Source organism: Macrobrachium nipponense, chromosome 5 (genome assembly GCF_015104395.2).
Source record: "Macrobrachium nipponense isolate FS-2020 chromosome 5, ASM1510439v2, whole genome shotgun sequence".
Taxonomy (NCBI): Eukaryota; Metazoa; Arthropoda; class Malacostraca; order Decapoda; family Palaemonidae; genus Macrobrachium; species Macrobrachium nipponense.
In genome coordinates this window covers 71,189,338-71,204,337 of record NC_061107.1, presented here as the reverse complement: position 1 = coordinate 71,204,337, position 15,000 = coordinate 71,189,338, and the positions used below count along the sequence as shown (strand labels likewise).

Here is a 15,000-nt window from a genome sequence, read left to right as displayed (position 1 = left end):
CAGATATTAATTATAACTAAACCTCTCCACAGCAAGAAGATGCATTTCCCTCACTTGAATGATAAATATCTCACTTATTCTTTAATAAGGAAAAATGTTTTAAGTCAGATGCACTGCAAATTAGGGAGCGATAACGAAGCACGTATTCATCCTCTCTTCGCTGATGGAGGGAGAGAAATTTTTTTTTTTTTAGAGAAAATAACACTCAAATGAAGTCAACGTCTGCTGGATGCTTATCAACGGAAACTATTCAGATTCCGCGTCCGTATCTCGGGAATCCAGTTCGTATCCCGATATCCAGTTCGTATCTCGGGGATCCAGTTCGTATCCCGATATCCAGTTCGTATCTTGTGGATCCAATTCGTATCCCGATATCCAGTTCATATCTCGGGAATCCAGTTCGTATCCCGATATCCAGTTCGTATCTCGGGGATCCAGTTCGTATCTCGGAGATTGATTCTTAACATCGCGCCGTTATCTTTACAGAATCATGCCCCGTAATGAAAATATAAATTTCAGCGTAAATACACACGCATTTGTATTTCTGGAATTCGTATTTTACATTGCTAACAGAATCGAGCTGCAAAATAGGATATCTGTCATAGTAAACAGACAACAGATACAATTCATCGCACAAGATGAAAATGCACAAGACCGTTTCCTGGCTTCCTGCTTAAACCTTAGCCTGAAATCTAGCGCCTACGATTTCTGGTATATATCGTATAAAAGTAATAACAGAGAGGACATGCGTAAGTACTTCAAGCCTTCTATGTAGGTGATACTGAGGCTATTGTACAATTGAATGAGCTTTCCTTGATGTTACGGTTAGCAATTTTCTATTTAATTCGCTTTGCATTCATTTTAAAAGGACAACAATGCATAGATACATATGTGTGTGCGTTCCCACATATTACGTTACATATAAACATACTTACTCCCACACACGCTCGTGCCGGAATTAGAATAACAAACTCCATACGAATTGTACATGGTATTGAGACATTCTGATGCAATAACTACTATCGTTGCGTATTCTCTATCATGTGCTAAAACAAACAGAGATCCAGTTTCCGGCATTTTACGTAGCTATTAACTTCCTCCATTTCAGTAAATATGATGCAATGCTCAAGTCTATTGCGAAATGTAGATGACTTTTCCTACGAAGTAGTAGGTGTTGTTTCATCTTCATCATTAATGTGGAAATTTGCAATGACAGTTTTCTCACATTCCGTGAGAAAATTAAATTGTCATTGCAAATATTGCGACTTTTAAAATAGAGTCGTAATATTATCAGGCTTTGGTATTTTTAGTTTCCTGTAAAAGAAAACAATTGTGCCGGCTTTGTCTGTCCGTCCGCCTTCACATCTTAAGAAACTACTGAGGTTACAAGGATGCAAATTGGGATGTTCATCATCCACCCTACGATCTTCAAACACACCAAATTGCAGCCCGCTATCCACAGTAGTTTTTATTATATTTAAGGTTAAAGTTAGCCATAATCGTACTTCTGCCAGCGCTATAGGTACCAACAACATAGGCCACCAACGGACAGAAAACTCGATTGGGACGAAGAAACTGAGGTGTTTATAATGAGATGATTTAATTAAAATAACTAATTACAACAGAGACTGGAATGGAGTCCATTTTTAACATTACCTAGCTCGGTTCAAGCATCATCTTTTAAAATTGTCCCTTCCATATTTTTGGTAAGGTATCCTGAGCACTCGAATAATAGCCTAAATTAAACAAATATTAGGCGCCCTTCATACAGAAAATTTCAATGCTTGCCCAGTAGACTGTTGCTACCTGGATGTAGTAGCAATTTGTTTATCAAGGTATGTGGCCGCCGGAACATTTTCTTATCACATTAAATGACTTGGGAAGGAAATAACCAATTTCCAAACCACAGGAAAGTCAGTCTCTCTCTCTCTCTCTCTCTCTCTCTCTCTCTCTCTCTCTCTCTCTCTGTGTGTGTGTGTGTTACATTGTTACACAGGACTCCAGTTCCTTGTTTTCTTGTTCACTAGTTCATATCGATTATCTCCCCGTGAGACAAAAACATTTATTTCATCCTACTTTTTTAGATTTCTGTAACTCCTTCATCCTTATCTCGTCTCAGTTGAAAATTCTTACAAACAGAAAAAATAATGTCAAATGTCTTACTTAACGCATTCAAACGGATTATACAAAACCAAGAATATTTTCTCTGCAATATTCTATGTTAAAAACTATTGCAAAACTGCAGACCTGTTTTGGTTTGAACATCGAAGCCGACCATCCGATTCCGACAAAAATTAAAATGCATAAAATCTCCGAAGAAGCTCGTCAAACTGGATAGATTTAGATTTAAGAGTCTTACCCAAATACTTGAGCTGACGGCTAAATCTGACGAGAAATGGAATAAATGGAATATAAAATTTATGCTTGAAGCCAAATAAGAAATAGGTATGTTAATGAATTATGAACTGAATAAATAAAAAATAATTCTAAAACTAAGGTAAAAATTGATATTTGGTAAAAGTTTATATTAAGGACATGCACATAGCCTTTAGAACGTAAAAAAAGAAATAAAAAGTTATATTCTCCATAAAATTATAACTTTGTATTTAGGATATGCACATAGCCTTTATGGTATTAAAAAAAAAAAAAAAAAAAAAAAAAAAGGAATAAAAAAACTGATATTCCGCGGTAAAAATTACAACTTTACCTTTAGGATATGCACATAGCCTTTACGGTGTAAAAGAATAAAATAAAATAAAAGTAGTAAAAACTGATATTCCCAATAAAAATTATAACTGCACTTAGGATATGCATATAGCCTTAACAGTGTAAAAATAAAAAAGTAAAAGATAAAAAATATACATAATCATACATGTATACACAACTGCAAAAGTGTCAAGTACTACCCTTGGCAACGTACGAAAAGGTCAAATATTAAATTTGATGAACCTCGATAATTAAGGGACAATTACTTTTGAAGAAGCAGTATGATTAATGACCAATTTGCGTGAAACCCCTGGCAACAATTATTACATTAGGCCAACCGTTATGTTAAATGAACATCCTCGAAAAGATCGGGGCTTCTTTAAAAGTTACTGGATTATATTTTCAAAATTCAAGGGGAAAAACTTCTTGTAAAAAGGAAACGTGAAATAATGCCACAACTCTAAATTAAGATCAATTAAGAGGTACAGGATGGAATCGGTAAATGAAAACTACATCTCTCATAGAACAAGTTTCCTTTCTTTCTTTTTTTATATAAAGATAGAAATCATAAACAACATATGAGATTCAATGGTTTTCCATGCTTTTATTTCTTTGTCTTTCTGCGTTTCCTTTACACCACTGTCTCTAATACCTCTCACTTATGATATTATTCTCACTCAACCTCCTAATCTTTCCTCACGCTTCTTCGCATCCTCACCTTTACTCACTACTCATGCATTGCTTGTGCACAGGCATGCACACTAAGAACATTACAAGATTTAGGACGAAGAGCAAGAAATTTTCATGTGAGTGCGTTCCTTTTATATTCTCACTCCGTTTTACTCATCAGTCGCCAAGTACTCATTATTCAGGACTTGCAATTATCAAAACTGGGATATTTTCAGTATCCAACTTTTACGATGCAAAGGCAAAAATATTCAACGTGCGTGCGTTCATTTACGCTTTTCCTCTCTGCTCATTGCAGAAAGAATACTGATAAATTATTCATGCAATACTTTTACTTTTTTGATAACTATCTCCGGGAGTGGCTTTTTTTACGATTTTTTTCCATTCATCTGTTTGCTTCTGTGTATCTAAATTCTTTTATTTTTACGCTCATTCTATGTCTCCCTCATCGTGGGAACTTCTTCACATACAAGAACAGTACAGAAAAATTTTCTAACAAAATATAGCATATTTAATTTTTGTTGTTGAAATAACGTTCTATTTGACCGTAGATTTTAGCACGTTTTAATTCACCTGAAGTTAGGAATATAATGTTTATAACTCATGCGTCAGGGGAAAAACTTGCACTCGTACCGAGTAAGCTGGAGCTCGGATCACGCCTTATATTTTTTTAAGGTGAACTAGAGGTCGGATCATACATTTTTTTTATATCAAGAGAAGGGTGTAGTATCGAGTATGAATAAAAAATATGACCATTGCATTCACTCAGCAATTCTTTAACCTAGAATGGATCAGCAATATAGAAACATGATAATCTCAGCGGAACGAAGCCTCCAACATTCACCTCATTATTCTAAGCACTCACGTATCACGGATAATGAGGAATATCTTCTCTAACGCTTTCACCAAACCACCAACGCATTCGTCTTTCTAAGAAATTATCGCCGTCTGGATATAGTAAAATTAATAGATTCGAGAGAGAGAGAGAGAGAGAAAGTATATCTTAGTTTAACCAGACCATTGTGAGGTGATTAACAGCTCTCCTAGGGCTGCCCCGAAGGATTACATGTTTATTTATGTTGCTATGATCCAATTCGTACCTGGCTACGTGACCAACAGCTTATTATGGGATCCGAACCACATTATATCGAGAAATGAATTTCCAGTCATCGGATATAAATGCCTCTGCTTCCGCATTATCGGCAGCGGGGAGTGAACTTGGGCTACCAGGTTAATAGGGAGAGCGAGACCTTACCTTACAGACCTTACAGTTCGTTCGGGTTGCCCCAGGTCCCTCAGTGTGAGGCACCTCTAATGTCTACCAGAGAGTTGCTAGTACATCTTCCGGTATATTTTGCATCTTCCAATCTTGGATGGTCTGGGATGCAGTTTAGATATTTGTCGAGCTTATTCTTAAACACATCTACGCTCACTCCTGATATATTCCTCAGATGAGCTTGCAACCAATTGAATAGACGCTGCATTATCGATGCTGGTGCGTATTGGATTAATGTCCTGTGTGCTTTCCTTATTTTTCCTGGTATAGTTTTGGGCACTATTAATCTACCCCTGCTTGCTCTTTCTGATATTTTTAGTTCCGAGATGTTTTCTGCTATTCCTTCTATCTGTTTCCATGCCTGAATTATCATGTAGCGTTCTCTTCTCCTTTCTAGACTATATAATTTTAAGGATTGTAGTCTTTCCCAGTAGTCAAGGTCCTTAACTTCTTCTATTCTAGCTGTAAAGGACCTTTGTACACTCTCTATTTGTGCAATATCCTTTTGATAGTGTGGGTACCATATCATATTGCAATATTCAAGTGGACTACGAACATATGTTTTATAAAGCATAATCATGTGTTCAGCTTTTCTTGTTTTGAAGTGCCGTAACAACATTCCCATTTTTGCTTTACATTTTGCCAAAAGAATTGCTATTTGATCATTGCATAACATGTTCCTATTCATCATCACACCAAGGTCTTAACTGCTTCCTTATTGTGATTGTCTCATTATTAGGTCCCCTATATGCATATAGCTTTCCTTCTCTGTCTCCATAATTTATTGATTCAAATTTATCAGAGTTAAATACAATCCTATTTACCTCTGCCCAATCATATACTTTGTTAAGGTCTCTTTGTAGAGCGTTCCTATCTTCATCACAAGTAATTTCTCTACTTATTTTTGTGTCATCAGCGAAACTACTCACTACCGAATCCTTAACATTACTGTCTATGTCTTCAATCATAATAACAAACAGTATTGCAGCTAACACCGTACCTTGTGGCACACCGGATATTACCTTGGCTTCATCCGATTTCTCATCGTTTGCAATAACTATCTGTTTTCTGTTGTGTAAAAATTCTTTTAACCATCTTCCTACTTTATCCTCGATTTGTGTTTTCTAATTTTCTTCGCTAATATATTATGGTCTACTTTGTCAAAAGCTTTTGCAAAGTCTAGATAAACCACATCTGTTTCATTTCCGCTTTTCATATTTTTGAATATGTTCTCACGGTGGACTAACAATTGGGTTTGTGTACTTTTTCCAGGTACGAAACCATGTTGTCCTATATTAAACAAATTATTTTTTATTAAATGTTTCATAATATTTTTCTTCATTACCCTTTCATACACTTTCATAATATGTGATGTTAGACTCACAGGCCTATAATTACTTGCCTCTAGTCTTGATCCACTTTTGAAAGTAGGGGTAATATATGCTAATTTGTGTTCATCATAAATCTTGCCTGTATCTACACTTTGTCTTAATAATATTGCAAGTGGCTTTGCGATAGAATGAACTACTTTCTTGAACAAAATAGCAGGAATTCCATCAGGCCCTGCTGCAGCTCCATTTTTAATTTCATTAATAGCCTGCAAAATATCAGCTTCATTAATATCTATGTCAGCTAAATATTCACTATTTTCGTCCCTTACTTCTATATCATTATCTTCATTATCTATTCTAGGGGTGAATTCTCTCTTATATCGTTCTGCCAGTATGTTGCAAATTTCCTTTTTTTCATTCGTTAATCTCCCTTCAATTCTTAGAGGGCCCAATTGCTATTCTTCTTTAATTCATCTTTTTCGCGTATGAGTATAATAGTTTGGGGTTTTGCTTGATATTTATTAGGGTTTTTTCTTCCAAGTCCCGTTTTTCATTTGCTTTTGATTGCATAATCTTTTGTTCTGCATTTTCTATCTTACTTTTTAGTTCTATAACTTTCCATGCATTTTTTTCTTTTGCAAGACCTTTTTTCCACTTTCTGATTTTCTGGAACAAGATCTTTCTGTCCCTTGGTATGCATGACTGATGTTTACTTTTCTTCTTCGGTATATATTTATCCATTATTTTTTCTAATATTTTATATAATATCTCCGTATTTACCCTTATGTCATCACTTACGAAAATGTTATCCCAATCTTTGTTTAATTCTTCATTTATTTCTGACCATTTTATATTTTTACTGTAGAAGTTGTATTTTCCATATCCTTCCCACTTTTTCATTTCTTGCTTATCTCTGTTTTCACTTGCTTTGGAATGGACTGTTAATTCTATGACATTATGGTCTGAAATACTCGCATTATAAACTATTATTTCTTTAATATAATTCATCTCGTTCACAAATACTAGGTCTAAAGTATTTTCCTTTCTTGTTGGCAGGTGATTTATTTGTTGAATGTTGTATTCTAGTAGCATATCTAATAGCTTTTCGAATTGCCTCTTATCTTCTGCACTACTATTACTCTCTTTTTATATGTATAAGTACAACCACAATCTCCTATTTGTTCCTTTCCAGTTCCTACCCCCTCCCTGGTAAAGTTGAAGTCTCCAGATAGAATAGTTCAGTCCTTGTGATTTCTACATATATCATCCAATTTTTCTATTATTAAGTCAAACTCTTTAGTATTAGGAGGTCTATATATTACTATGTTCATTAATTTTTTTTTTAATTTTTCAGATTCAAATTCTACTGCTATTAGTTCACATTCTGAGTTACTATATTTCTCATATATTTTTCCTTGTTTTTTGTCTTTCCCATATATTGCGGTTCCCCCTTGATTCCTATTTTTTCTATCTGATCTATAAGTTTGGAACCCTTTTATTTGATCATCATTCCCAGTCTCTTGGAATACCAGGTTTCACTTATATTCATTATATCTATTTTTTTCTTTCAATTTGGGTTAGTTCTTCTAAGTTACTCTTAACTAGACCCTGTGCATTCATCACTATGATGGTTTGCGTGTTTTCTCCTTCATTTAATATTGGTAGTAATAAGGATTTTCCCATGTCTCTTTCCTGTTCTGGTATGTTGTTCTTTTTTTCATTTCCAGAAATTCTGACATTAAAAAATCCAACTTTTCCATAATATTTGATCTTCCTTCATCATAATTATTCATTTTGTGTCTGAATCTGCAATTTTTTCTCCGTTTTCTTCCTTTCTGCAATATCCTCTTGCATAATAAATACAGTTATTATCTCTTGAGTAGAATTTTGGAGCTGATGCTTTGAAATTTTTTGCTGACATCTCTGCATATCTCGTTGATGGCTTGGTTTTTTCTTCCTTTTACCTGTATTCTTTTTATTCCTCTCTTTGATTTGTTTCTTTCTTATTTTGGATTTATTACTTGATTGATCATTTATTTGATTTATGATTCATGGCTACAGGGTGCATATATTTACATTTTTTGTCGAACTTACATCCTTTTCCTTCTTTTAGGTTTTTGCATATTTTTGGATGCAGATCTCTGCAATCATCCTCATAGCCATCTAGGTATGCACATTTACCATATATTTCATAGTTGTGACATACCTTAGGATGTTTGTAGTAACATCTTTCTCCAAATCTGCAATTCCCTCTTTTCAAAAGGTTGCAGACTTTGTCTTTTTTGTCTATTTTTTCCTCTTTCCCGTCATTGTGTAGATCTGGGTAGAGCCTCTTCGGGATTTTCTTTTGTGTTGTCATATCGTAATTTATTTCTTCGTAATATGCTGCTTTATTGCCTCATATGTAGTATCAATGAGTATTTCTGCATCCATACTTTTATCTTGTTCTTTGTTTTCCTTATTTTTTTCTGTCATTTCAGTTTTGTTTACTTCTCTTCCGTTTTCCTCTTCTTCTTCTTCTTCTTCTTCCTCTTCCTCTTCTTCTTCATCCTCAACTATTTGTACATCAATCTTGATTTAATAACATTGTCTATCCATGATAGACATGTTGAGCAAAAAATTCTTGTATCTTTTCTCATATCTTGCATTACCTCAGCACATTGTGGATGGGTTGGAATGTTGCATGCAGCACATTTTCTGATTAATTTTTGTGGATTAACTATGCTATACCACACCTTACACAGTTTGCATGCTTTTGGCATTCTTTTTCCTAATGCATCAATTAGGATATTCACAAGGTTCACCTTATTCATTTTCTTTGTCGGAATATGTTGGTTTATGTATATTTTCTTTATGAGTCTCTTGACCACTTGGATTTTATTTGGAACTTCTTCAATTATTTTCAAGATGTTTTCAGTTGATTTGTTCCAGTTTGAAGGATTATATCCTTCTAATATATCTATGAATGCTTTTGTATCTTTTTGGTTAGGACTGTTGCTGATCTCATAGATGAGAAATGCCAGTTCCCTTCCTGCTACCTCATCGTATTGCGAATCTGCCAAGCAAGCTAAATTTCACCATTTCTTTCCGCAGTTGGAACTTACTGCCATCTTGTTCTGATTTACAGTATTTCACTTGATAAACTAACTTAGAAGACGCTTTATCCTACTATTTTCACACTAATCTTATCACCGATAGTTCACGAACACTTCTAAATATTTCTCAAATTCTAGAAGTATGTTAAACTTGTGATATCTGTTGATTAATCTGACTTTGCACGAGAGAGAGAGAGAGAGAGAGAGAGAGAGAGAGAGAGAGAGAGAGAGAGAGAGAGAGAGAGAGAGGAATTAATAAAAGTCAAATTATGGGTGAACAACAGCGATGTTTTTGACGGATGGAGGTATAGCAAAGAAATAATTTTTTTTTTTACAGGCAATTATTTGTTTCATCTCTACCTAAAAAAAACATTACTTTTTAATTTCCGTACCTGTCATTAAACAGTATATATATATATATATATATATATATAATATATATATATATATATATATATAGGATATATATATATATATATATATATGTAATGAGGAGATTCCCGCATTATTCATTTGATAAACGTGTGGCTCGAACCGAACGTCAGGCAAACTAATACACACCGCCTCTCTCTCTCTCTCTCTCTCTCTCTCTCTCTCTCTCTCTCTCTCTCTCTCTCTCTCTCTCTCTCCAAGCGACCCCTCTTTCTCTCTCTCTCCACCTCTTTCTCTCCATTCTAACAGGTAATGAAAATGAGAGAGTTGCATCATCAAAATAAACATTTATTAACAACGAATAAATAATGAATCAATTCTATTAAAACCCAAACAGTACAATGTCTGACCGTATGCAGTCACCAAAAAGTCTACACCCCTCTGGGACTCCCTGTCCCTCCATTGCCAGAACCGTCTGTTTCAAAGACACAGAACACATCCCATAAGTACACAATAAGTTTAGCAACAAAATCAAAGATCAGATATTCTTAAAAATGTCAAACAGACAACAAGCCGCTCTTTGGCTAAAGTAATTTAACTCACCCATGCAACCGGACTATTTCGCACACTCAATAAAAAACTCCCGGCGAGCACCACGGCATCTTGCCTTTCTCTCGAAGACGCCTCTATCAAAATCCTCCATATACTTGTGTATGATACACTTTTAACAGAAAGAGGCGCACACGCACTTACGAACGCACACTTCGTTAACGCCTCACAATTCTGGCCGCAACCAGTTTCACAAAGGCACTTTGAGAAGAGTTCATAAACTGTCGTACATTGACTTGTCTAACTAAGCAGTTTTATCTCACGCCATCCATAGAAATTCATTGTCAGCTTTCTCAGGTCGTTGCTTCTCACTGTTCTCCACATTCCATAGGTCAAGGGGAACACATAGACAATAAATTATTAATCAAAAACCCTAGGCCTACATGGCTCAGCCACTACCACGCTAGTCCCCGCCAAGCAAAATAAATTATATATTCTAAAACGCATTGGCCGGCTTAAAATAAAATATAAGTAATAACTGCACGTCTCTGGCATTATAAAATAAAGTCTATTACGCTTTTATCTCTCCAAATAACACTAGACGCATTTTCTCTCATTTTTTCTCACTAAGTAACTGAAAACTAACAATCCCCTCCATATTTAACAATTTTCCACAATCCCACAAAGGCTTTGTCGTTCGAAAACTATTACTAAGCCATAGCCCCATTATTTTCTAACTGGTCCCCTATCTCTTCATTGGCGTTCCCAGGCATAAAAAAAACTCTTTTATACCACTTTTTAACCGCTAGCCACCAAATCCTGTAATGGGGAGCTTCCCGCATTATTCATTTGGTAAACGTGTAGCTCGAACCGAACGTCAGGCAAACTAATACACACCGCCTCTCTCTCTCTCTCTCTCTCTCTAAGCGACCCCTCTCTCTCTCTCTCTCTCACTGACACCTCTCTCTCTCTCACCGACACCTCTCTCTCTCTCTCTCCACCTCTTTCTCTCCATTCTAACAGGTAATGAAAATGAGAGAGTTGCATCATCAAAATAAACATTTATTAACAACGAATAAATAATGAATCAATTCTATTAAAACCCAAACAGTACAATGTCTGACCGTATGCAGTCACCAAAAAGTCTACACCCCTCTGGGACTCCCTGTCCCTCCATTGCCAGAACCGTCTGTTTCAAAGACACAGAACACATCCCATAAGTACACATAAGTTTAGCAACAAAATCAAAAGATCAGATCTTTCTTAAAAAATAGTCAAAACAGGACAACAAGCCGCTATTTGGCTAAAGTAATTTAACTCACCCATGCAAACCAGGGACTATTTCTCGGACACACTCAATAAAAAACTCACCCCGGCGAGCACCACGGCATCTTGCCTTTCTCTCGAAGACGCCTCTATCAAAATCCTCCATATACTTGTGTATGATACACTTTTAACAGAAAGAGGCGCACACGCACTTACGAACGCACACTTCGTTAACGCCTCACAATTCTGGCCGCAACCAGTTTCACAAAGGCACTTTGAGAAGAGTTCATAAACTGTCGTACATTGACTTGTCTAACTAAGCAGTTTTATCTCACGCCATCCATAGAAATTCATTGTCAGCTTTCTCAGGTCGTTGCTTCTCACTGTTCTCCACATTCCATAGGTCAAGGGGAACACATAGACAATAAATTATTAATCAAAAACCCTAGGCCTACATGGCTCAGCCACTACCACGCTAGTCCCCGCCAAGCAAAATAAATTATATATTCTAAAACGCATTGGCCGGCTTAAAATAAAATATAAGTAATAACTGCACGTCTCTGGCATTATAAAATAAAGTCTATTACGCTTTTATCTCTCCAAATAACACTAGACGCATTTTCTCTCATTTTTTCTCACTAAGTAACTGAAAACTAACAATCCCCTCCATATTTAACAATTTTCCCACAATCCCACAAAGCTTTGTCGTTCGAAAACTATCACTAAGCCATAGCCCCTTTATTTTCTAACTGGTCCCCTATCTCTTCATTGGCGTTCCCAGGCATAAAAAAAACTCTTTTATACCACTTTTTAACCGCTAGCCACCAAATCCTGTAATGGGGAGCTTCCCGCATTATTCATTTGGTAAACGTGTAGCTCGAACCGAACGTCAGGCAAACTAATACACACCGCCTCTCTCTCTCTCTCTCTCTCTAAGCGACCCCTCTCTCTCTCTCTCTCACTGACACCTACCTCTCTCTCTCTCACCGACACCTCTCTCTCTCTCTCTCCACCTCTTTCTCTCCATTCTAACCAGGTAATGAAAATGAGAGAGTTGCATCATCAAAATAAACATTTATTAACAACGAATAAATAATGAATCAATTCTATTAAAACCCAAACAGTAAAATGTCTGACCGTATGCAGTCACCAAAAAGTCTACACCCCTCTGGGACTCCCTGTCCCTCCATTGCCAGAACCGTCTGTTTCAAAGACACAGAACACATCCCATAAGTACACATAAGTTTAGCAACAAAATCAAAGATCAGATATTCTTAAAAATGTCAAACAGACAACAAGCCGCTCTTTGGCTAAAGTAAATTTAACTCACCCGCATGCAACCGGACTATTTCGCACACTCAATAAAAAACTCCCGGCGAGCACCACGGCATCTTGCCTTTCTCTCGAAAGACGCCCCTCTATCAAAATCCTCCATATACTTGTGTATGATACACTTTTAACAGAAAGAGGCGCACACGCACTTACGAACGCACGCTTCGTTAACGCCTCACAATTCTGGCCGCAACCAGTTTCACAAAGGCACTTTGAGAAGAGTTCATAAACTGTCGTACATTGACTTATCTAACTAAGCAGTTTTATCTCACGCCATCCGTAGAAACTCATTGTCAGCTTTCTCAGGTCGTTGCTTCTCACTGTTCTCCACATTCCATAGGTCAAAGGGAACACATAGACAATATATTATTAACAAAAAACCCTTGGCCCTAGGAGGCATATAATATATATATATATATATATATATATATATATATATATATATATATATTATATATATATATATATATATATTATATATATATATATATATATATATATATATATATATATATATATATAATATATATATCCTCAGAGCTGCCTACTACAGCGTCATGGCAACTTTAATCCATATTAAGGCCAAAATTTCACGCGAATACAGCAAGGAAGATCAGACCAGTTTCCAGTTCATACGACTTCTTGAATAAGAACTCTATTTTTAGTCTCACTGTCACCGGGGTGGTTTTATTTGCAGAGTGAAGACTGATTGGGATCTAAATTGTGCTTTAAGGTTTTTAAGCAGACTTTCTTTCCTGGCAACTTCATAAAGTTCTCTTGGTTGGATGAACATCATTAGATATTTATATATACTCACATTATATATATAAATAAAGATATATGCCACGAAGGAAAATAAATGATGGAGTAACCGCGAGACCTTTCGATGTTTAAACGTCCTTTACTAAGCAGATGAACTGACATACATGAGGAAAAAGACAATACAAGAAGATTCGTATAAGTGACAGATAGGGATTATAAAGAGATTAGTACCTAGAATCCAACACACCTGGAAGATGAATAACCTTCCCAAACAAGCATAAACAATGGGTGCAATTAAAAGTTCAAGACAATCATTTCAGATCCAAGGACAAGGCAATTAAAGAATTATAGGTGACAGCTAATCAGAACTTTGGTAAACAAAACCATATACACAATACATATTCACAATACATATTCACAATACATTTTAGACATACCTTACGACGAAGATAACTCTAAGGCAACTAATTTTTATTTAAGTTTATAATTATATCTTTGAGGTCATTCTCAAACATGTTACAAATACAAGGGTCTAAATGAAAAAGGCCACGACTAACATTGAAATTACAATGAAATGTAAGTTGTATTAAAGCAGATGCTAAAAGATTTCGTGATAAGACATCTCTTGACCTTGCAATTACTGAACTACCAACCCAATTTATTTGGTGGTTGTTTTCACTTAAATGAATGAATATTGCATTAGTTGTTTGCCCAGTTTTTACAGAATATTTATGCTGGCTTAGCCTTACTTCTAGGCCCTTGGTAGACTGTCCGAGATAAAATGAGGGACAATCCATACATGGAATGTTATATATTATGTTGTTGCTTTCTCTGGGGCCATTTTTTATTAACATTCCTTTTAGTGTGTTATTATAGGAAAAAACAAGGTGGACATTAAAAGTTTTAACAATGATTTAATCGTTTCAAATCCGTTAAAATAAGGCAAACTGAGAATGTTCTTAGAATTTTCTTTCTGCGTGTTATTTACACTACAAAACTTTTTGTGGGCTTTATTATAACAAATATCTAATATATGTGAAGGATAGCATAAAGCTTTCCTTATTTTTCTTATGTATTCAATTTCTTGATCCAAGTATTGTGGACTGACAATGCGGTAATGTTCGTAAAAACATAGAAGAAAAAATTGATATTTTTATGTTAAGATGGTGGCCTGAGAAGAAATGAACATAAGATAAGTTGTTGGTCGGTTTCCTATAACTACTGAATTTACATTGAAATGGTTCTCTATGTATCAAAACATCTAAGAAAGGGGGGCAATTGTCTTTTTCTAATTCTAGAGTAAACTTAATCGATGGTACCTGGTTATTTAATTTAGAGAGTAAATCATTTACATCAATACCGACAGGCAGAACAGCTAAAATATCATCAAATATCATCAACACAAAGATACCACTTTACAGGAATATAAATGATATTAGGTAAGTAGCGTTTTTCAAAGAATTCCATGTACAAGTTTGAGAGTAATGGTGATAAATGATTTCCCATTGCAATGCCAAATATTTGTTGATAAAATTCACCATTGAATATAAACTTACAATCACAAATAATGTTAAATAATGTGACTTATAGGTAAAGGTAATTCATGCTGAGTTAGTTCATTACT

At 35.4% G+C, this 15,000-nt stretch overlaps 1 protein-coding gene across 1 annotated transcript in view; it reads right to left on the bottom strand.

The window, feature by feature from the left end:
• The window catches only part of LOC135215394 (neural-cadherin-like), a 1,007,823-nt gene that overhangs the window by 756,870 nt on the left and 235,953 nt on the right, over nucleotides 1-15,000 (bottom strand). The gene's annotated exons all lie outside the window — the stretch shown is intronic.